This window comes from Schistocerca gregaria, chromosome 10, assembly GCF_023897955.1.
Source record: "Schistocerca gregaria isolate iqSchGreg1 chromosome 10, iqSchGreg1.2, whole genome shotgun sequence".
NCBI lineage: Eukaryota > Metazoa > Arthropoda > Insecta > Orthoptera > Acrididae > Schistocerca > Schistocerca gregaria.
The window spans coordinates 204,681,285-204,704,845 of NC_064929.1; the positions used below are offsets into that span (position 1 = coordinate 204,681,285).

A 23,561-nucleotide genomic window follows, 5' to 3' on the forward strand; every position below is an offset into this window, starting at 1 on the left:
CTGGCGCCATTCGACGGCCAACACCGCGGTTCCTGGTGTGTCCGCTGTGCCGTGCGTGTGATCATTGCTTGTACAGCCCTCTCGCAGTGTCCGGAGCAAGTATGGTGGGTCTGACACACCGGTGTCAATGTGTTCTTTTTTCCATTTCTAGGAGTGTACATTGAAGAGCCAAAGAAATTGGTACACCTGTGTAATATCGTGTAGGGCCCCCGCGAGCACGCAGAAGTGCCGAAACACGACGTGGCGTGGACTCGATTAACGTCTGAAGCAGTTCCGTAGGGAAGTGACACCACGAATCCTGCACGGCTGTCCGTAAATCCGCAAGAGTACGACGGGGTGGAGATCTTTTCTGAATAGCAAGTTGCAAGGCATCCCAGATACGATCAATAATGTTCGTGTCTGGGGAATCCGGTGGCCAGCAGAAGTGTATTAACTCAGAAGAGTGATCCTGGAGTCACTCTGTGGCAATTCTGGACGTGTGGGGTGTGTCGCATTGTCCTGCTAAAATTGCCCCAGTCCGTCGGAATGCACAATGGACGTGAATGGATGCAGGCGATCAGACAGGATGCTTACGTACGTGTCACCTGTCAGACTCGTATCTCGACCTATCAGGTGTCCCATATCACTCCAGCTGCCCATGCCCCACACCATTAAATGCTGACATGCAGAGTCCATGGACTCATGAGGTTGTCTCCATACCTGTACACCTCCACGGGCTCGAAGCAATTTTAAACGAGACCTGTGTTCGTTAACCGTACGGTAAAACGGTAGAAGGTATGCACCAGCCAAATGTGCGTGAACTATTTTAGTGGGCGTTGGTTCGCTGACGATTCTGATGTGAATAATGGTATCACAGTAACACGTTGTCACGTATACTTTCCCTATTCGTAACTAATCACATATCCGATGCAACATTTTCTGCTGTTGATATTAACCTATGTTCGTCTGGCCAGAAATTCATATCTTCTTTCCATTACAGCCCACCGCTCTCCACTATAGAGTGTATCGAAGAAATATATGAGGACGTTGGGTAGAAGGTATAAGTGCTGCTCTGACGTGAAGAGATTGCACAGGTGAGGAGTTCCCGACTAGCAGCAGAAGACTGGTGGAACAAATAAAAAAATAAAAAAATAAATAAATAGAAAAAGCACTTTTCAGACGTTTGCAGAATGTAGATGCACCTGTGATGCAGAAATCTGAGGGACAGTTCTGATGTAGAAGCTTTATTCTGCCTAAAACGCTTCGCGAATAAATGTTTTAATACTCCGAGAAAGCTGTAAATCAACGTTTGCTTTCCAACTCCTCTGTAGCAGAAATTCTGTTCTCCGCAAAACTCGGGACGCAGATATCAGGGCAGTGATAATCACCGATATCCCATTTTCCCCTCCCCTACCTCACTCCTCCCCCCTCTCCCCCCTCCCAAATCCTATCCCACCAATTGTGCTACGTAATTGGATCAGTCAGGAACGCTGAAAGCTCCAGGCTTTATTTATACGACGAGGGGTGAATGGCCCTTAACACGTGTCCTGCAAATGTCACATAATTACCAGTTTGATCACTGCCGTGAGGGCTCCGGAAACAATGCTATTCATTTATTTGATTCCGAGTTTATTAGCGGCGCTCATTAACGAGAATCAGTAATTGAACCTCTCCCTTCACCTCTCCCCCAGAAAAAACTAAAAAAAAGCCAGTCGGCATCTTTGTGTGTACACCGCTACTGGCGATTCCTTCTTACAAGCTACCATACTTCTAATACGCTTATTTCACAAAGAATATCGAAGGGAGATATCTGTATGCATAAACCTGTGCGTCTGTGGAGGTTTATAATGTTACTTATAATCCGTCTTGGTTGCAAAAATATTTATTTACATGTGAATAAAATTTTTTTTGCACTCAAGACGGATTGTAAGTAACATTGTATAACCAGTGATTGCGGTATCCCATCGGACATTACGTCTGTCTTTGTAAATGATGTGGTTAAGTTTGAGACTCAATTTTAAGCACTTTTTTCAGCTTCTCTTTGTCATAATAACGCTTTTGCCCAGTTATTTGCTGATAATTTTCCACTCTCAACTACAATGGAAGTTATTCGATTAACTCTGAACCCTATCTATAGCACAGACAATATTGCCGGAGGAACATCCGCAACTGAACATTATAAAAGAGAAACCACCACTTCGGTTGAAGGAATTAAAAAAAAAATGATAATTAATTAAATCTTCAGCTGCCGACAAGTGTTGTTGATATACCTTGATGGGGACAGCTGAAAATGTGTGCCCCAACTGGGACTCGAACCCGGGATCTCCTCCTTACAAGGCAGATGCTCTATCCATTTTTTTAAAAAATCTAATTTTGTTCGCTTTCGTTCGTTGCATCTGCTAGGGGCGGACGCCACAAGACATCCGTTTAAGTCCATTGTTGATCAATTAACTCAGTTTTTTTTATTACGGAGGGCAGCTAACCCTCTCACCGAACACGTTGAGCTACAGTGCCGGCAATCTGAACCACCCAGGACACAGATGAATAGCGTGACTGCAGGGACTTATCACTTGCACGCTTCCCGTGAGACCCACATTCCCAACTGTCCATATACGTAATGTTCCTAGTGGATGGGCAATCTATCTATTAGGAACATAACGTACGTAGATGGTGGACACTTGGGAATGTGGGTCTCATGGGAAGCGAGCAAGGGATAAGTCCCTGCAGGCGCGCTATTCATCTGTCACCTCGGTGGCTCAGATGGACAGAGCGTCTGCCACATAAGCAGGAGATCCCGGGTTTGAGTCCCGGTCGGGGTACACATTTTCAGCTGTCCCCATCAAGGTATGTCAACAACACCTGTCGGTAGCTTGAAGGGTTTCAATTAATTATCATTTATTCTAGATAAGCTGCACAGTCATCAATGGCATCTGTTCTTTCGAGAACAGTTACTATCTTCATTTTTTTAAAAATTATTTTTCAGTACTTAGACGCTGTTACATGCCCATCATCAACTGTGGTACTGAAAGTAGGCAAGAGACCGAAGTCATCAAATTTTACACGCAGTAACACTCATGAGATAACAAAAAAGAAGTACTTTATAACATTTTAGGAAACAGCTCTAAAACAAAGTCAATGGCAGAGCAATACCAAACGCTACAACGGAAGACTGCCTGGGTTAAGAAGCGTGGAATGTACACCGAAAAACCAGTGCTAAGTTGTAAATTTTAGTTTTTTTCCATCCACTCAATGACTAATTGTTGGCTGAGACCCATTTTCAAATAATCGCCGGCTGCGATGGCCGAGCAGTTCTAGGAGCTTCAGTCTGGAACCGCGCGACCGCTACGGTCGCAGGTTCGAATCCTGCCTTGGGAATGGATGTGTGTGATGTCTTAAGTTAGTTAGGTTTAAGTAGTTCTAAGTCTAGGGGACTGATGACCTCAGATGTTGAGTCCCATAGTGCTCAGAGCCATTTGAACCACTTTTCAAATAATCGTAAAATAGGCAAAAATATAGGAATATATAGCCTACAGTTGCAGGTTAACTTTATCGTTGATAAGTCAGCGAAATCAGGCGTATATAAGATTATGTGTGATGATTGCCCATATTATTACATAGGTCAAACAGGCAGAGCTATAGCAGTAAGGTTTAAAGAACATCTTCCAATAAAGGGCGTATGAACACGGGGGTCAGCCTTTGCGGAACATCTGGTGCAAATGGCTCATACACCTAGACCTTTACGTGATATAGAGCTACTACATCATGAAGTCAAGGGCTACAGACTCGACACGCTTGAGGAACTGCAAATTTATGCACACCTAATTACAGGTAGAGGCAATTTACTGAACGATCAACTGTATCTAAAAAATAGGGCATACTTCGAAGGCTTCCAGCCTATATTAGGTTTTACAGTAATTCATAATGCATGTGACCATTATAGTTTCTGTTATAACAGAACCTTTCCTACAGATGTTCATACGAGTATTTGTTGGTCAGTTTATAAGGCTCTGTAGTAGAATGTAAAACGTAGTTATGCTGGATACTGTAATTAACTTACAATAGTGAAGTATAAAATTAATTGATAGCAAAAATGTTACCTGGAGCGTGCGTAATAAAGAGTTTGATTCTATACGTCTCGCGCACGAACGCTTCCCTCTGTGAGGCAGACCGCGAAGCTCTCGCAGTCCGCAGTGTAAAGTCACACGACGAGGCCCATACAACGGGCTTAAAGTGATTTTGCTACAGCTTGTTCAATAGAAGTGACAGTAACCTTAGGGTTATGCATCAAGTTTTATAAGTTGACTTAGCACATGGCTTGTTTCAGGCAAACATTTAAATAATATTTTATGTAAGTACTACACGTTGTAGGATGACCATATCTAATATAATTTACTAGCATATTATAATATTAACTTTTTGCAGGTTTTGAAGAAGACGTTATCACTAACGTTGAAACCTATATAAACGGTAAAATTAACCTGCAACTGTAGGCTGTGTGTTCTTATATAAACAATATCAGTTGCTGTCGCTGCATATAAATGTTAATAAATAGACAAAAATGGTATATGCGCTGTAACTGTTCGTTGCACATTTTTGACATGGTTTTCGTATCTTCGGAAATACCATTTTTGACTATGTTAGGACCATATGCAAACGGGTCTCAGCCCGAAACTAGTCACCGAGTGAATGAAAACAAAGTAAAATTTGCGACTCTGAACTGGTTTTTCGGTTTACTGATTAGGAGAAGTTGTTCAGCGACATTTACTCCGGCATGCTGCCAGTTCGTAAGGTATGGGACGAACACCAGGACACTTACGCTTTGTGCTGTGACCCCGAGCGCCGCGGTGAACGAGCACAGGACGCGGTGTAACACGGGCGAGCGCAGAGCACGGAGGAGCGAACGCGAATGGGGAACGAAACCGGTGAACCAGAGTGGCAAAAGTACTGCCATCTGTTGACGAGCAGAACAACGCGAGGCCAAAAGGCCCGGCCGCTTACAATCTGAATTAGTATGAAGACGGCATCTGTTCTTTAGGACATGTCAGAAAGAACAGATACCATCTCCACATAGTCAAGGCTAACCGGCCAGTGACCTTCTTCTTCTTCTGTGCTGGATGCACACGCATTGCCCGATCTCCTTTGGGACTCGGTAAAATTGTCTGTCGCGAGTAATGAGTGTAATGGACAGGGACACTACGAATGTTGTGTGTGGAATGTGGGTCTCACGGGGAGCGAGCAAAGGAAAAATCCCTGCAGTCGCGCTATCCTCTGTGCCTTCGTTCGCTCAGACGGATAGAGCGTCTGCCATATAAGCAGGAGATCCCGTGTTCGAGTCCCGGTCGGGGCACACGTTATCAACTGTCCCCGTTGATGTATATCAACGCCTTTCGAGAGCGTAGGGTCTCGATTTAATTATCGTTTCATTTGAGTTAGTGATCTACATGCAAAACGAAAACAAGTTACAGAAAAGTTGCATGTTAAGCGCTAAGAGTGGTAAAGGAACATATTGGAACAGGGGCAGTACAGAACGGTAGTAAAACTTCTAACTGGGAGACGGGGTCTTGAGTCTTTTCGGTGAGTGGGATGCAAATTTTAATTTACTGGGAGCGCATAAGCCGACGTGGAATAACGTGCCGTACTCATGAGCTAAAACAACATACACATATGTCACTCCTATTTTTAAAAATCTTCCTACTAAGCAAAATGGAAGGTAACTAAACCTTAAAGTTCTCACAGTTAAAATGTCCTATACTCTTCCATAGCTTAGGATCAGGATCAATAAAGCGAAACATTAAAATAGGAACAATACAGCAAGGTAGTCAGACTTCTAACCAAAGTTTCAACATGGCTCTGAGCACTATGCGACTTAACATGTGTGGTCATCAGTCCCCTAGAACTTAGAACTACTTAAACGTAACTGACCTAAGGAGATCACACGCATCCATGCCCGAGGCAGGATTCGAACCTGCGACGGTAGCGGTGGCGCGGTTGCAGACTGAAGCGCCTACAACCGCTCGGCCACAGAAGCCGGCTGTCCTATTGAAAAATGGCACCATGATACAGTCGAATCAGAGGTAAGACATGAGAACGCAGGGTGTCTGTGTCATTGTGCCTTCAGAGTTTCCTAAAAAGGAAAAATAAATAAATAAATGGCCACACGGGGCAGCCATACGGTTTAGGGCGCCCTGTCACGGTTCGCGTGGCTCCCCACGTCGGAGGTTCGAATCCTCTCTCGGGCATGGGTGTGTTTGTTGTCCTTATCGTTAGTTTTAGATTAAGTAGTGTGTAAGCCTAGGGACCGATAGCCTCAGCAGTTTGGTCCCACAGGAACTTACCACAAATTTAAAAAAAAGAATGAAAATATGTGGTTCTGGAGAGTTTTTCAAGTCTCAAACATTTGTGATGTATATATGCAGACTGGAGTGACGAATGAAATTTTTTTAACAAGGCCAGGATTCGAACCCACTTCTCCCATTCTCAAGGCAGGTGCGCTAAGCACTACGCCACCCTGGCACAGTGGTTTCGATCAGTTTCGGCAGACTACCCTAGCACCGAGCGTGGTGACGCAGTGATTAGCACACTGGACTCGCATTCGGGAGGACGACGGTTCAGTCCCGCGTCCGACCATCCTGATTTAGGTTTTCCGTGATTTCCCTAAATCGCTCCAGGCAAATACCGGGATGGTTCCTTTGAAAGGGCACGGCCGACTTCCTCTCCCATCTTTCCCTAATCCAATGAGATCGATGACGTCGCTGTTTGCTCGCTCCCTCCCCCCCCCCCCCCCCCCCCCGAAAAAAAATCCAAGTACCCTAGCACGCTTCCCTCCTCAATCCAAATCCCCAACCACTCTTCAGCCCATTTGGTATTCCCCCTAAATTCGAACAGTACTGCTGAGGCTTTCCAGCTGTATTGGATTAGCACGTCGGCATCGAAAGAAACGGGGTGTGCTGCCTGAAACCCATTCATTGGTGCTTGAATCAGATGAAACTCTGTAGTTCCAGACACCTTTTCAAGTCTCAATTGTCTATGATGTCCATATGCAGACTGAAGTGAGGAACGAAAATTAGTACCAGCGACACTAGAAACTGGGTCTTCTGACTATTAGGCAGACGGGATAACAACTTCGCCACTCTGGCACTGTTGCTTTGTACAGCTGAGCAGACTACTGAAGACTGCCTCCCTCCATGATTAATGGCTGTGCCGTGAAGAAATCAAATCAAATGTGTGTGAGATCTAATGGGACTTAACTGCTAAGGTCATCAGTCCCTAAGCTTACACACTACTTAACCTAAATTATCCTAAGGACAAACACACACACCCATGCCCGAGGGAGGACTCGAACCTCCGCCAGGACCAGCCGCACAGTCCATGACTGCAGCGCCTGAGACAACTCGGCTAATCCCGCGCGGCCAGTGAAGAAATACCCTACGGTTCTCTACTCCACGAATCCAGGAGTAATACCGCTGTGAGTCTCCAAAACACTGCACCTCTTCCCAGATTGTCTCCACATTCACCCATGACGGTCGTCCAGCGTGCTGTAGAACAGCGATTCATCATTAAACACAGTGTAACGCCATTCATGCTTTCCGGCCACGGCATTGTCCTGTTGAAAAATGCCTCAGTGATACAGTCGCATAAAAGGACACAGGATGTCTCTGACGTCCCATTGTACCTTCAGAGGACCCTCAAACAAATGAAAATATACAGTTCTGGAGAGTTTTTCAATTCTCAAACCTCTATGATGTGCATACGTAGACTGAAGTGAAGTGTGAAACTTTTTTTACCAAGGCCACGATTCGAGCCGACCGGTGTGGCCGTGTGCTTCTAGACGCTTCAGTCTGGAACCGCGCGACCGCTACGGTCGCAGGTTCGAAACCTGCGTCGGGCATGGATGTATGTGCTGTTTCTTAGGTTAGTTAGGTTTAAGTAGTTCTAAGTTCTAGGGGACTGACGACCTCAGAGGTGGAGTCCCATAGTGTTGAGAGCCATTTGAACCACGATTCGAAGCCACTTCTGCCTCTCAGGTGACAGGTACACTAACCACTCCAAGCGGAGCCATTTGCGTTGTGATGTTACCGCCAGCCTACATGTGGGACGGTAATTCTCAAGTCTGGTTGCTCATAGTCCCTGACTAAGGAAGCGGAATCACACACAAGGTTGCCGGGATTCCACTACTCCTTATCAAGTAATAGCTGCGGATGCGAAGTTCTTGAAGAACGATACGAAGATCCTCCCTTCTGGTGGTCTACATCTACATCTACATGCATACTCTGCAAACCACAAGTGCCTGGCAGAGGGTTCATCGAACCACCTTCACAATTCTCTATTATTCCAATCTCCTACAGTGCACGGGAAGGACGAACACCTATGTCTTTCCGTAAGAGCTCTGATTTCCCTTATGTTATCGTGATGATCGTTTCTCCCCATATAGGTCGGAGTCAACAAAATATTTTCGCATTCGGAGGAGGAAGTCGATGATGGGAATTTCGTGAGAAGATTCCGTCGCATCGAAAAACGCCTTTCTTTTAATGACTTCCAGCCCAAATCCTATATCATGTCAGTGACACTCTCTCCCATATTTCGAGATAATACAAACCGTGTTGCCCTTCTTTGAACTTTTCCGATGAACTCGGTTTGTCCTATCTGGTAAGGATATTCTAAAAGAGGACGGACAAGCGTAGTGTAGGCAGTCTCCTTAGTAGGTCTCTTACATTTTCCAAGTGTCCTGCCAATAAAACGCAGTCTTTGGTTAGCCTTCCCCACAATATTTTCTATGTGCTCCTTCCAATTTAAGTTGTTCGTAATTGTAATACCTAGGTATATAGTTGAATTTACGGCTTTCAGATTAGACTGATTTATCGTGTAAGCGAAGTTTAGCGGATTCCTTTTAGCATTCATGTGGATGACCTCACACTTTTCGTTATTTAGAGTGAACTGCCAATTTCCGCAGCATTCAGATATCTTTTCTAAATCGTTTGGCAATTTGTTTTGATCTTCTGATGACTTTACCAGTGAATAAACAACAGCTTCATCTGCAAACAACCTAAGACGACTCCTCAATTGTCTTCCAAATCATTTATATAGATAAGGAGCATGCGAAGGGACTATAAAACTAGCTTGCGGAACGCCAGAAATCACTTCTGTTTTACTCCGTGACTTTCCGTCAATTACTACGAACTGTGACCTCTCTGACAGGGAATCAGAAATCTAGTCACACAACTGAGGTATGTCATAATGTTCGAACACAATATATGTTGCTAAGTCCTGCTGCATATCGACTTTTTTGGATTACTCCTACTACCTTTCTTGAATATTGGTGTGACCTATGCAGCTTTCCAGTCCTTCGTCGAGCGAACGGTTATATATGAATGTTAAGTATGAAGCTAATGCATCAGCATGCTCTGAAAAGAGCGTAGTTGGTATATAGTCTGGACCGGATGACTTGCTTTTATTAAGTGATTTGCTTTACTACTCCGAGGATATTTACTTCTCGTTACTCATGTTGGCAGCTGTTCTTGATTCGAATTCTGGAATATTCATTTCGTCTTCGTTTGTGAAGGTAATTCGGGAGGCTGTGTTTAGTAACTCTACTTTGGCAGCACTGTCTTTGATATTATCTTACGACCAGAATCTCTCTGGATCTTCTGCCAGGTTTCGAGAAACGTGTCTTGGTGTAGACCAGGCGCTCCCAACAAAATTTTCTCGAGGACCCCCTCAGCGAGCATGATTGGTACCTTGTCATATCACAATACCAGGTACCTTAAAAAGTCAAATCAAGAGTCTTTTTATGCGTTTTCTATTTTTGGTTCTTCGAAAAAAACACTGACATATTCATTATTGAAAAAATATTGAGCTTAAAAGTTTTTCCATTTAGTCATCATTGTTATTGTTAAATTTTTGATTATTTGCTCAAAATCTTCGTCTTCAAATCTGGGTGTTTAGTATAACAAACTCCTTAAAAAAAGTAAAAACTGAGTATGAATTGAAACCAACGGTCCATTTTTAACTACGCGAATTGTAGCCTCCGCGAAGAACAACGCTTTACAAACACTACTCTTTTGATACAGAATATTGACTATGTAAAAACACGGCCTGTGAAAGCAGTGGCAATAATTTAACAACGGCCGATTGTCGTCTGAAATACGAGTTTCTGTCTAAAGTGACTGTCAGTTGTCAGCTGCAAAGAGGCAGCGCGCGCAGTCTAGCGTCATACAGCAGAACTATTTGCCTCTATCTAATTCTAGTTTTGCGCTAGAATGTGCCAGTGTCAGTTGGCTCTAGGAAGACGCTAGACGCAGAAGTTGTCGTTCGCTAAAGCTCTGCTCAAGCAGGATGCGGCCAAACAAAAGAAAATCTGTTATCATACGAAATACAATTAATATATTTTTTATTTTAGTAGCATCTTGCGGACTCCTCTGGCATAGCGGAGCACCTGTTACGAACCACTGGTCTAGACTATTATAACCATCTCGCACTGAAGTCTGCCCTAAATCACAATGATCACTCAACAGCGGCCACTGTGCAATCCCCTTATACACACCACCAGCTACCGGGGCCGGACGGTATAAGTATTGAAATACAGAGATACGTAAACAGGCAGAATACGGCGCTTCGGTCCACAACGCCAGTGCAAGAAAACAAGTGTCTGGCACAGTTGTTGGATCTGTCACTAAAATGGCAGGGTATCAAGATTTACGTGGATTTGAACGTGGAGTTACAGTCGGTGCACGAGCGACGGGACACAGCATCTCCGAGGTAGCGACTTGCCCGTACGACCATTTAGAAACACAGAACTAATTAAACGTCATGCATGACGCGGCAATCTTTCACGCATACCATGGTCGATCTCGTCATATCTCCTGAAATATCATAGTTAGGTGGTTGTTATCCCCACTGCGATTGTTGCCCGATGGTGAGGGCACTTTTATGGTACGTATGGTTCAAATGGCTCTGAGCATTATGGGACTCAACTGCTTAGGTCATCAGTCCCCTAGAACTTAGAACTACTTCAACCTAACTAACCTAAGGACATCACACACATCCATGCCCGAGGCAGGATTCGAACTTGCGACCGGTACGTATGGATTACGTAGCGCATGTAGTACTGTTTAGTGTGAAGAACGTTCCATTCAAACATCAGAAGAAGCAATAATTTCGAGAAAGTTTAAACGTGCGATAAAGATCATTTTCGCTGTGCGTGGGTGGCAACAGGTTCACGAGTTACCCAGCGAGATGGCACTGCGGTCTGCACAGTGGACGCAAGTTCAGGCCATCTTGGTTTGAAACGTCCCCTTAGAAAAATTATGAATGACTGTGCAGGTAAACTTCTACGTTACTTGATACAGAGGCAGCTGAGTAAAACTGAACGTATTCAGACACTTGTCTCTTTACTTATTCTGATCATCACTAAACTGACACACAATGTTTTTAGCGCAACACAATCTGACTTTAAATAATCCCTACAAAAGAATGGCCCTGACTAACACTAACCAGTATCTTTCATGAATCACTTACCTTACCAAAATCTTCGTTACTCGGACTACTGCAATACAGCTAATTAAAAGATTCTAAGTACTGAAGGCTCTACTTATAGGCATAGTTAGCAAATGAAAGATTTTGATAGAGAACAAACAACGTATTTACCTTAATGATGATCAAAAGTCATCATATGTATCTATCAATTAATAACAACCATCTTTACTTTTTTTTCCGCCTATAGTAACCACTCAAAACTCTGTCATCTCTTCCCCCACATCTACCACTGCTGGCGGCTCACCTCCAACTGCGCACCGCTACGCGCTGCTCACATCCAACTGCCCAACACTACAATAGCGAATATTCCAACAATGAGTCCAACTAGCCAAAGACTGCACACAGCGCAGTCAGCGATTTTCATGCAGAGCGCTACGTGGCGTTACCAACATAAAAACCTAAACAGCCTACTAACATATTTAGGTTTTTCGTAATTTCCCTTAATTCCTCCACGCAAATTCCCTTGAAAAGGGCTCGTCCGATATCGTTCCATCCTTGGATGAATATGACCTTGTGTTCCGTCTCTTAATGACATCGCTGTCGACGAGAGTTAGACTAATTTACCTCCCCTACTTTCGGGTTTGTTCTCCATACTGTAGTTGTCTCTCCATTTCGTTTTCCTGATTCCGTTGTCTTCCATGTTTGTAAGAGGTTGACAGTTGTATAAGTCCTAAATTTCAGCAGCAAAATTAAAAAAAAAAAATACAGTCGTAAGAGTATCATATGTCCTTGAGACAAAACAGTAGGTCGGCGTTATGGCAACAGAAATATTGGAGCGTTAAGCGGGGGTCGTGGAGGCACAGCCCACAATTTCGTTTGCCCTGATTTCACGGTGTCACACTAAAAGTGGAAAACAATTATAACAACTGAAAAATAAATATCCAAAACGAGGTTTTCGGCTGAATTGCTGCGAAACTGTGTATAATTAGCACTCCCGCTACACGAGTCACGGCTTAATTGCCTGTCGCTTGTTAATAGGACACGCAAAATATAATCCGCATAAAAAAAGAGAAAAGGAAAAAAAAATATGTTTCCGGATACTCTTTTCCCCGTCGATGGCGGTGCTAAATTGTAAGCGAGACTTGGTTGTGTGTAAATGTGTCTGTTTGTGTGTGTGGCTCAAGAGAGTTGCTAGTGTGATTAAGGTAAGCAATAGCGATTTGTCGTAATTGCAATCAATTAGTCGTTGATTGACGACGCCGGATTCGCTTTAAACTCGAATGCTATACTCGCAGTGGCTTTACTAATGGATTGTTATGGTCGTCAATACAGCACGTCAATGTAGCATATCAACTTCTTTTCTTGTTCTGTGAAGCACTTCTTCTGCTCTTGTAACCAATTTAATACACCAATTAAAAAAAAGTCGAAGCTACGCTACATCTGCAACTAGCCACCTAGATGTGTGTGGCGGAGGGCACTTCGTGTACCAGTGTCAGTTGCACCCATACCCTCGTCCAATCACGAGAGGAAGAACGATTGCCGCTAAGCCTTTATGTGGGCTCGAATACCTCTCCAATTTTATCATCGTGGTCTTTCCGCGAGATGTATGTAGGAGCAAGAAATATATATGTAGACTTTTTTTAGGAACGTACGCTCTCGGAATTTTAACAGTAGACCGGACCACGATGCGGAAAGCCTCTGCCACTGTAACTGGCTGGGGATTATCTTGACGCTTTAACGTTTACTATATGAATCCGTAACGAATGGTGCAGCTCTTCTTCTGATCTTCTGTATTTCTTCTATCTATCCTATCAGGTATGGGTACCAGACTGAGGAGCAGTATTTAAGTAATGGTCGAATGAGTGTTCTTTAAGCTACTTCATTTGTTGATGGACTGCATAGCCTGAGGATTCTTTACTGAATCTGTGTATGGGATCTGCCTACTCCACGATTGGATGTATGTGATTAAACCATTTCTAGTCGCTCCGTGTGTACACTCCTAGATATTTTATGGAGGTAATTTCTTCCAGTGATTGTTCTGCAAGCGTTCAATCGTAAAATACCTTGTATGTCTGTCTGTGTATAGGTGGTAAGCTACATTTGTTTATTTTGAGAGTCAGTTGCCAGTCCACGCACGAAGCGTCGATTGTCTGCAAGTGTTCCTCCATTGCGACAAGTTTCTGCCCTTGCGACATCTCTATACACAACAGCATCATTCACAAAAGGCTTTATGGAAGTTTTGATGTTGTCTGTCGTGTAATATATAGGTACTTTGAAAACAGTCCCTATATACACTACTGGCCATTAAAGTTGCTACACGAAGATGATAAACGAGTATTCATTGGACAAATATATTATATTAGAACTGACATGTGATTGCATTTTCACGCAATTTGGGTGCATAGATCCAAAGAAATGACTACCCAGAACAACCACCTCTGGCCGTAATAACGGCCTTGATACACCTCGGCATTGAGTCAAACAGAGTTTGGACGGCGTGTACAGGTACAGCTGCCCATGCAGCTTCGCACGATACCACAGTTCCTCAAGAGCAGTAACTAGCATATTGCGACGAGCCAGTTGCTCGGCCACCATTGACCATACGTCTTCCATTGGTGAGAGATCTGGAGAATGTGCTGGCCAGGGCAGCAGTCGAACATTTTCTGTATCCAGAAAGGCCCGTACAGGACCTGCAACATGCGGTCGTGCATTATCCTGCTGAAATGTAGGGTTTTGCAGGGATCGAATGAAGGGTAGAGCCACGGGTCGAAACACATATGAAATTTAACGTCAACTGTTCAAAGTGCCGTCAATGCGAACAAGAGGTGCCCGAGACGTGTAACCAATTGCACCCCATACCATCACGCCGGGTGATACGGCAGTATGGCGATGACGAATACACACTTCCAATGTGCGTTCACCGCGATGTCGCCAAACACTGATGCGACCAACATGATGCTCTAAACAGAACCTGGATTCATCCGAAAAAGTATCGTTTTGCCATTCATGCACCCAGGTTCGTCGTTGAGTACACTGTCGCAGGCGCTCCTGTCTGTGATTCAGCGTCAAGGCTAACCGCAGCCACGGTCTCCGAGCTGATAGTCCATGCTGCTGCAAACGTCGTCGGACTGTTCGTTCAGATGGTTGTTGTCTTGCAAACGTCGCCATCTGTTGACTCAGGGATCGAGACGTGGCTGTACCATCCGTTACAGCCATGCGGATAAGATGCCTGTCATCTCAACTGCTAGTGATACGAGGAAGTTGGGATCCAGCACGGCGTTCCGTATTACCCTCCTGAACCCACCGATTCCATATTCTGCTAACAGTCATTGGATCTCGACCAACTCGAGCAGCAATGTCGCAATACGATAAACCGCAATCGCGATAGGTTACAATCCGACAAAGTCGGAAACGTGATGGTACGCATTTCTGCTCCTTACACGAAGCATCACATCCAAGTTTCACCAGTCAACTACTGTTTGTGTGTGAGAGATCGGTTGGAAACTTTCCTGATGCCAGCACGTTGTAGGTGTCGCCACCGGCTCCAACCTTGTGTGAATGCTCTGAAAAGCTAATCACTTGCATATGGCAGCATCTTCTTCCTGTCGGTTAAATTTCGCTTCTGTATCACGTCATTTTCGTGGTGTAGCAACTTTAATGACCAGTAGTGTATAAATACAGAGTGATTTTTTCCACCGAGTACGAACTTTAGTTACTGACTGATGAGAAGATACGGAACATAAACGGTCTAACGAATTTATCTCTAGAAATGCATGGTTTCATTACTACAGACCATTTATTCAATCATAGGTTGTTACAGAGACTGCGGTCTAATACGCGCTGTACCATGCAGCCACAGTTAGTATGTGGTGAAAATGTTTTCCATGTGCCTCGATGGTTGGCATGTACGCGCCGTAGCTTGTGCTATCTCACACGTTCACATCGGTCAGGCTGCATCTGAGCAGTGTCAGACGCGACATGAATACGCTGCTCCAGTGGAATGGGCTCTGCATACACGATACCTTTTGAGGTGGCCCCATAACCAGAAATCGCACGGGTGGAGATCCTGTGAACGAGCAGCGCATGCAGCTGGAACCCTTGTCCGATCCCTAGACCAGGAAAGACACGACTGAGATGCGTCCGGACGTCCATGGGGAAGAGGGCTGGAGCACCATCATGTAGCCGCCATATGACCCTTCGAATCGTCACTGGCACTTCTTCCAGCAGGGGAGGCAAAGTCGCCAGCAAGAAACGCCGATAGATCCGGCTTGTTTGGCGACGTGCAAGGAAGACTGGTCTCAAAACGCGGCCTCCATTTATCCCGGCCCGCACATTCCGGCTGCACCAATGCTGTCATCGTACCATGGGGATTGTGCGTACTAGCTCACAGATGACCATTATGAAAGGTGAAGATACGACTCCGAGTCAGAGTGGCGTCGTCTGTGTATAGGATGAATGGCACGAATCCCGGAATCGTGGCTGCCTGGTGAAGAAACCAGTGACAAATCTGTTCCCGGTGTGGAGAGTCTGTTGCCAGCACGCACTGGAAACGCTGTGAGTGGTAAGGGTAGTAACAACTGTCAAGGAAAGTGAAACTTCCTGGCAGATTAGAACTGTGTGCCGGGCCGAGACTCGAACTCGGGACCTTTGCCTTTCGCGGGCAAGTGCTCTACCAACTGAGCTACCCAGGCACGATTCACGCCTCGTCCTCACAGGTCCCGAGTTCGAGTCTCGGCTCGGTACACAGTTTTAATCTGCCAGGAAGTTTCATATCAGCGCACATTCCGCTGCAGAGTGAAAATCTCATTCTGGAAACATCCCCCAGGCTGTGGCAAAGCCATGTCTCCGCAATATCCTTTCTTTCAGGAGTGCTAGTTCTGCAAGGCTCGGAGGAGTGCTTCTGTAAAGTTTGGAAGGTAGGGGACGAGATACTGGCAGAGGAAAGGCTCTGAGGACGGGGCGTGAGTCGTGCTTGGGTAGCTGTTGGTACAGCACTTTCCCGCGAAAGGCAAAGGTCCTGAGTTCGAGTCTCGGCCTGGCACACAGTTTTAATCTGCCAGGAAGTTTCATATCAGCGCACATTCCGCAGCAGAGTGAAAATCTCATTCTAGAAACATCCACCAGGCTGCGGCTAAGCCATGTCTCCGCAATATCCTTTCTTTCAGGAGTGCTAGTTCTGCAAGGCTCGGAGGAGAGCTTCTGTAAAGTTTGGAAGGTAGGAGACGAGATACTGGCAGAAGAAAAGCTCTGAGGACGGGGCGTGAGTCGTGCTTGGGTAGCTCAGTTGGTAGAGCACTTTCCCGCGAAAGGCAAAGGTCCTGAGTTCGAGTCTCGGCCCGGTACACAGTTTTAATCTGCCAGGAAGTTTCGTATCAGCGCACATTCCGCGGCAGAGTGAAAATCTCATTCTGGAAACATCCCCCAGGCTTTGGCTAAGCCATGTCTCCGCAATATCCTTTCTTTCAGGAGTGCTAGTTCTGCAAGGCTCGGAGGAGTGCTTCTGTAAAGTTTGGAAGGTAGGATACGAGATACTGGCAGAAGAAAAGCTCTGAGGACGGGGCGTGAGTCGTGCTTGGTTAGCTCAGTTGGTAGAGCACTTTCCCGCGAAAGGCAAAGCTCCTGAGTTCGAGTCTCGGCCCGGCACACAGTTTTAATCTGCCAGGAAGTTTCATATCAGCGCACATTCCGCTGCAGAGTGAAAAACTCATTCTGGAAACATCCCCCAGGCTGTGGCTAAGCCATGTCTCCGCAATATCCTTTCTTTCAGGAGTGCTAGTTCTGCAAGGCTCGGAGGAGAGCTTCTGTAAAGTTTGGAAGGTAGGAGACGAGATACTGGCAGAAGAAAAGCTCTGAGGACGGGGCGTGAGTCGTGCTTGGGTAGCTCAGTTGGTAGAGCACTTTCCCGCGAAAGGCAAAGGTCCTGAGTTCGAGTCTCGGCCCAGCACACAGTTTTGATCTACCAGGAAGTTTCATATCAGCGCACATTCTGCTGCAGAGTGAAAATCTCATTCTGGAAACATCTCCCAGGCTGTGGCTAAGCCATGTCACCGCAATATCCTACTTTCAGGAGTGCTAGTTCTGCAAGGCTCGGAGGAGAGCTTCTGTAAAGTTTGGAAGGTAGGAGACGAGATACTGGCAGAAGAAAAGCTCTGAGGACGGGGCGTGAGTCGTGCTTGGGTAGCTCAGTTGGTAGAGCACTTTCCCGCGAAAGGCAAAGGTCCTGAGTTCGAGTCTCGGCCCGGTACACAGTTTTACTCTGCCAGGAAGTTTCATATGAGCGCACACTCCGCTGCAGAGTGAAAATCTCATTCTGGAAACATCCCCCAGGCTGTGGGTAAGCCATGTCTCCGCAGTATCCTTTCTTTCAGGAGTGCTACTTCTGCAAGGCTCGAAGGAGTGCTTCTGTAAAGTTTGGAAGGTAGGAGACGAGATACTGGCAGAAGAAAAGCTCTGAGGACGGGGCGTGAGTCGTGCTTGGGTAGCTCAGTTGGTAGAGCACTTTCCCGCGAAAGGCAGCGGTCCTGAGTTCGAGTCTCGGCCCGGCACACAGTTTTACTCTGCCAGGAAGTTTCATATCAGCGCACACTCCGCTGCAGAGTGAAAATCTCATTCTGGAAACATCCCCCAGGCTGTGGCTAAGCCATGTCTCCGCAATATCCTTTCTTTCAGGAGTGCTAGTTCTGCAAGGCTCGGAGGAGTGCTTCTGTAAAGTTTGGAAGGTAGGAGACGAGATACTGGCAGAAGAAAAGCTCTGAGGACGGGGCGTGAGTCGTGCTTGGGTAGCTCAGTTGGTACAGCACTTTCCCGCGAAAGGCAAAGGTCCTGAATTCGAGTCTCGGCCCGGCACACAGTTTTACTCTGCCAGGAAGTTTCATATCAGCGCACACTCCGCTGCAGAGTGAAAATCTCATTCTGGAAACATCCCCCAGGCTGTGGCTAAGCCATGTCTCCGCAATATCCTTTCTTTCAGGAGTGCTACTTCTGCAAGGCTCGGAGGAGTGCTTCTGTAAAATTTGGAAGGTAGGAGACGAGATACTGGCAGGAGAAAAGCTCTGAGGACGGGGCGTGAGTCGTGCTTGGGTGGCTCTGTTGGTAGAGCACTTTCCCGCGAAAGGCAAAGCTCCTGAGTTCGAGTCTCGGCCCGGCACACAGTTTTACTCTGCCAGGAAGTTTCATATCAGCGCACATTCCGCTGCAGACTGAAAAATCTCATTCTGGAAACATCCCCCAGGCTGTGGCTAAGCCATGTCTCCGCAATATCCTTTCTTTCAGGAGTGCTAGTTCTGCAAGGCTCGGAGGAGTGCTTCTGTAAAGTTTGGAAGGTAGGAGACGAGATACTGGCAGAAGAAAAGCTCTGAGGACGGGGCGTGAGTCGTGCTGGGATAGCTCAGATGGTAGAGCACTTTCCCGCGAAAGGCAAAGGTCCTGAGTTCGAGTCTCGGCGCGGCACACAGTTTTACTCTGCCAGGAAGTTTCATATCAGCGCACACTCCGCTGCAGAGTGAAAATCTCATTCTGGAAACATCCCCCAGGCTGTGGCTAAGCCATGTCTCCGCAATATCCTACTTTCAGGAGTGCTAGTTCTGCAAGGCTCGGAGGAGTGCTTCTGTAAAGTTTGGAAGGTAGGAGACGAGATACTGGCAGAAGAAAAGCTCTAAGGACGGGGCGTGAGTCGTGCTGGGATAGCTCAGTTGGTAGTGCAGTTTCCCGCGAAAGGCAGCGGTCCTGAGTTCGAGTCTCGGCCCGGCACACAGTTTTACTCTGCCAGGAAGTTTCATATCAGCGCACACTCCGCTGCAGAGTGAAAATCTCATTCTGGAAACATCCCCCAGGCTGTGGCTAAGCCATGTCTCCGCAATATCCTTTCTTTCAGGAGTGCTAGTTCTGCAAGGCTCGGAGGAGTGCTTCTGTAAAGTTTGGAAGGTAGGAGACGAGATACTGGCAGAAGAAAAGCTCTGAGGACGGGGCGTGAGTCGTGCTTGGGTAGCTCAGTTGGTACAGCACTTTCCCGCGAAAGGCAAAGGTCCTGAATTCGAGTCTCGGCCCGGCACACAGTTTTACTCTGCCAGGAAGTTTCATATCAGCGCACACTCCGCTGCAGAGTGAAAATCTCATTCTGGAAACATCCCCCAGGCTGTGGCTAAGCCATGTCTCCGCAATATCCTTTCTTTCAGGAGTGCTACTTCTGCAAGGCTCGGAGGAGTGCTTCTGTAAAATTTGGAAGGTAGGAGACGAGATACTGGCAGGAGAAAAGCTCTGAGGACGGGGCGTGAGTCGTGCTTGGGTGGCTCTGTTGGTAGAGCACTTTCCCGCGAAAGGCAGCGGTCCTGAATTCGAGTCTCGGCCCGGCACACAGTTTTACTCTGCCAGGAAGTTTCATATCAGCGCACATTCCGCTGCAGAGTGAAAAATCTCATTCTGGAAACATCCCCCAGGCTGTGGCTAAGCCATGTCTCCGCAATATCCTTTCCTTCAGGAGTGCTAGTTCTGCAAGGCTCGGAGGAGTGCTTCTGTAAAGTTTGGAAGGTAGGAGACGAGATACTGGCAGAAGAAAAGCTCTGAGGACGGGGCGTGAGTCGTGCTTGGGTAGCTCAGATGGTAGAGCACTTTCCCGCGAAAGGCAAAGGTCCTGAGTTCGAGTCTCGGTGCGGCACACAGTTTTACTCTGCCAGGAAGTTTCATATCAGCGCACACTCCGCTGCAGAGTGAAAATCTCATTCTGGAAACATCCCCCAGGCTGTGGCTAAGCCATGTCTCCGCAATATCCTACTTTCAGGAGTGCTAGTTCTGCAAGGCTCGGAGGAGTGCTTCTGTAAAGTTTGGAACGTAGGAGACGAGGTACTGGCAGAAGAAAAGCTCTGAGGACGGGGCGTGAGTCGTGCTTGGGTAGCTCAGTTGGTAGAGCAGTTTCCCGCGAAAGGCAAAGGTCCTGAGTTCGAGTCTCGGTCTGGCACACAGTTTTAATCTGCCAGGAAGTTTCATATCAGCGCACACTCCGCTGCAGAGTGAAAATCTCATTCCATAAAAAAATTTATTATTATATATTTAACTCCTCGCTGAGCCACTGATCGCCGTAACAGTGGTTGATAAAGGTCATTTTTCCCTCTAGTGTTGTAGGTACGTACATCACTGTTCTTTTCAAATTTTGATGGATTATTTATGACGAATTTCGTTAGCGAAAATGTGTACAGTGACGGTGCACTTAAAGTGCCTAGCTCCTTGAAGAAGTAAGAGAAGTGAACCGGACACGACATTACCAATTACTGCGGCAGGAGAGCGCACTATGGCACGACCTATGAGGAACAGTCAAACGTCCCCTTAGAAAAATTATAAATGACTGTGCATAAACTGCAACACAGTATTTTTAGCGCAACGCAATCGGACTTTCAAAAATCCCTACAAAAGAATGGCCCTGACTAACAATAACCTATACTTTTCATGAATCACCTCACAAAAATCTTCGTTACTCGAACTATTGCAATACAGCGAGCGCCACTACTGCCAGCTAAATAAAAGATTCAAACTACTGAAGCCACTAACTACTGATAGGCATAGTTAGCAAATGAAAGATTTCGATAGAGAACAAACAATGTATTTACCTTAATAGTGTTCAAAAGTCATAATATATGTAGCAGTTCATGACATCCAGTCTTACAAATTTACTGTCTCTGATGGGCACACGCCCTGATTATCCCATCTCAAAACTCCCCCATCTCACTCCCCACTGCTGGCGGCTCACCTCCAACTGCGCAACGCTACGCGCTGTATACAGCCAACTGCCCAACACTACAGTAGCAAATTCCAACAATGCCGACCAGCCTCAGACTGGACACAGCACAGTCAGTGATTTTCATACAGAGCGCTACGTGGCGTCACCAACATAAAAACCTAAACAGCCTACTTACAACAGTAACATCCTCTAGCAGGAAACCATGCATACTGTGACTGTGGCTGCATTGTACAGCGAGTATTAGACCACAGTGTCTGTAACAGTGTACGATCGAATAAATGGTCTCCAGCATCGAAACGATACATTTCCAGACATTCATTAGACATTATTGTTTCGTATCATATCATCATCGGTCAATCCCTAGAGTTTGACCACGGTGGAAAAAGTCACCCTATGTACAGGGTTGTTATTCAATCTGTATATTGAGCAAGCAGTAAAGGAAACAAAAGAAAAATGTGGAGTAGGTATTAAAATCCAGGGAGAAGAAATAGAAACTTTGAGGTTCGCCGATGACATTGTAATTCTGTCAGAGACAGCAAAGAACTTGAAAGAGTAGTTGAACGGAATGGACAGTTGGATATAAGATGAACATCAACAAAAGCAAAATGAGGATAATGGAATGTAGTCGAAAAAGTCGGATGATGCTGAGGGTATTAGATTAGGAAATGATACACTTAAAGTAGTAAAGGAGTTTTACTATTTTGGAGAGCAAAATAACTGATGATGGACGAAGTAGAGAGGATATAAAATGTAGACTGGCAATGGCAAGGAAAGCGTTTCTGAAGAACAGAAATTTGTTAACATCTAGTATAGATTTAAATGCCAGGAATTCGTTTCGAAAAGTATTTGTTTGGAGTGTAGCCATGTATGGAAGTGAAACGTGGACGATAAATAGTTTAGACAAGAATAGAATAGAATAGAAGCTTTCGAAATGTGGTACTACAGAAGAATGTTGAATATTAGGTGGGTAGATCACGTAACCAATGAGGAGGTATTGAATAGGATTGGGGAGAACAGAAGTTTGTGGTGCAACTTGACTAGAAGAAGGGATCGGTTGGTAGGACATGTTCTGAGGCATCGAGGGATCACAAATTTACCATTAGAGGGCAGTGTGGAAGATAAAAATCGTAAAGGGAGATCAAGAGATGAATACACTAAGCAGATTCAGAAGGATGTAGGTTGCAGTAGGTACTGGGAGATGAAGGAGCTTGCACAGGATAGAATAGCATGGAGAGCTGCATCAAAGCAGTCTCAGGACTAAAGACGACAACAAAAACAATGTACATGGTGTTCCATTTATCGTGACCACGCTAAGTAACTGTTAGTCCAGATGAAAATGACAAAATGTTTCTAGCAAATCTTCTTTAGCCGTCAGGGGGACATCAATCAGAATGACTGCCTCCGCTGTAGCTTTGTTTTTTTACAAAGATATGAACAGCGGCACCCTGTATTTTTTATTCGGTAATTCATTGCCTCTCCGAAAGACATATTCAAAAACGTATCGCAGTGTACCATTCACTGAAACGGAACGTTATTAATTAGTTACATAACACAACACTGACTTTGTGTTGTGTACATAGCTGCGCGTAGTCAGCGCGTACACAACTTTCCCACTAGAGCGCGCCCCGCTAAGCACAACAGCGCAGGCCAGCGCTCGTCCTTCTCCGCACTACGAGATGGCGCTGCCATAGAGACGGACCAAATTCTGCTTCCGCCGATCCGCTTATTAATATGTAATGCAGCCAATGAGATTGCTGCTTATGTAGAACCTTTTCTCCTCGCGGATCACACTCGCGCAGTGATACCTGAACACGCGATGTATTATAACGAGTGTACAGACCTCAGATTAGTCAGTCTGCATTAGTCTGCACCAGTCTGTACCAGTCTGCATTAGTCTATACCAGTCTATAGTCAAGTTTTAGTCTGTGCTTAATAAGATTACCATATTCCTGTACATGGCAATGAAGATAAATGACTAGAGACTTTGTCAAGTATCAGAGATATGTGTGAATAAGATTAACGTACCAAGACCAAAGGAACTTCAGATTGTCAATTGAAAATAGCACCCAGAATCAAGTTAAGTAAGGTTTATGATTGTTATTATTTTAATACATGTGTGTGAAAATTAATGAAGTTCTGTTCAAAGTTGGTCACCGTCAATCTGCTGCTCTAAGAGTGCAAGTGGCATTTCTATCGTCTGACCTAATGGCAGAAGATAAACACGCCACGATAAGACCACGAGACATATTGCTGACACTCGCCTACTTCGCTAGAGCGACAAGTCATATAATCTGATGGTGTGTGTACCGAAGGTCTTACAGTACGCACACAACACTTTGAGAATTGGATCAGAAACGGGTCCACTTGCTGCAGTTGTCGG

At 45.6% G+C, this 23,561-nt stretch overlaps 1 protein-coding gene and 2 non-coding genes across 3 annotated transcripts in view; 1 reads left to right on the top strand and 2 right to left on the bottom strand.

The window, feature by feature from the left end:
* Nucleotides 1-23,561, bottom strand: part of LOC126293535 (neuropeptide F-like) — a 579,895-nt gene that overhangs the window by 267,252 nt on the left and 289,082 nt on the right. The window lies entirely within an intron of this gene.
* Nucleotides 2,725-2,798, top strand: Trnam-cau (transfer RNA methionine (anticodon CAU)). The gene has a single exon. It is a non-coding gene; the product is annotated as a tRNA-Met (tRNA).
* Nucleotides 16,068-16,142, bottom strand: Trnas-cga (transfer RNA serine (anticodon CGA)). The gene has a single exon. It is a non-coding gene; the product is annotated as a tRNA-Ser (tRNA).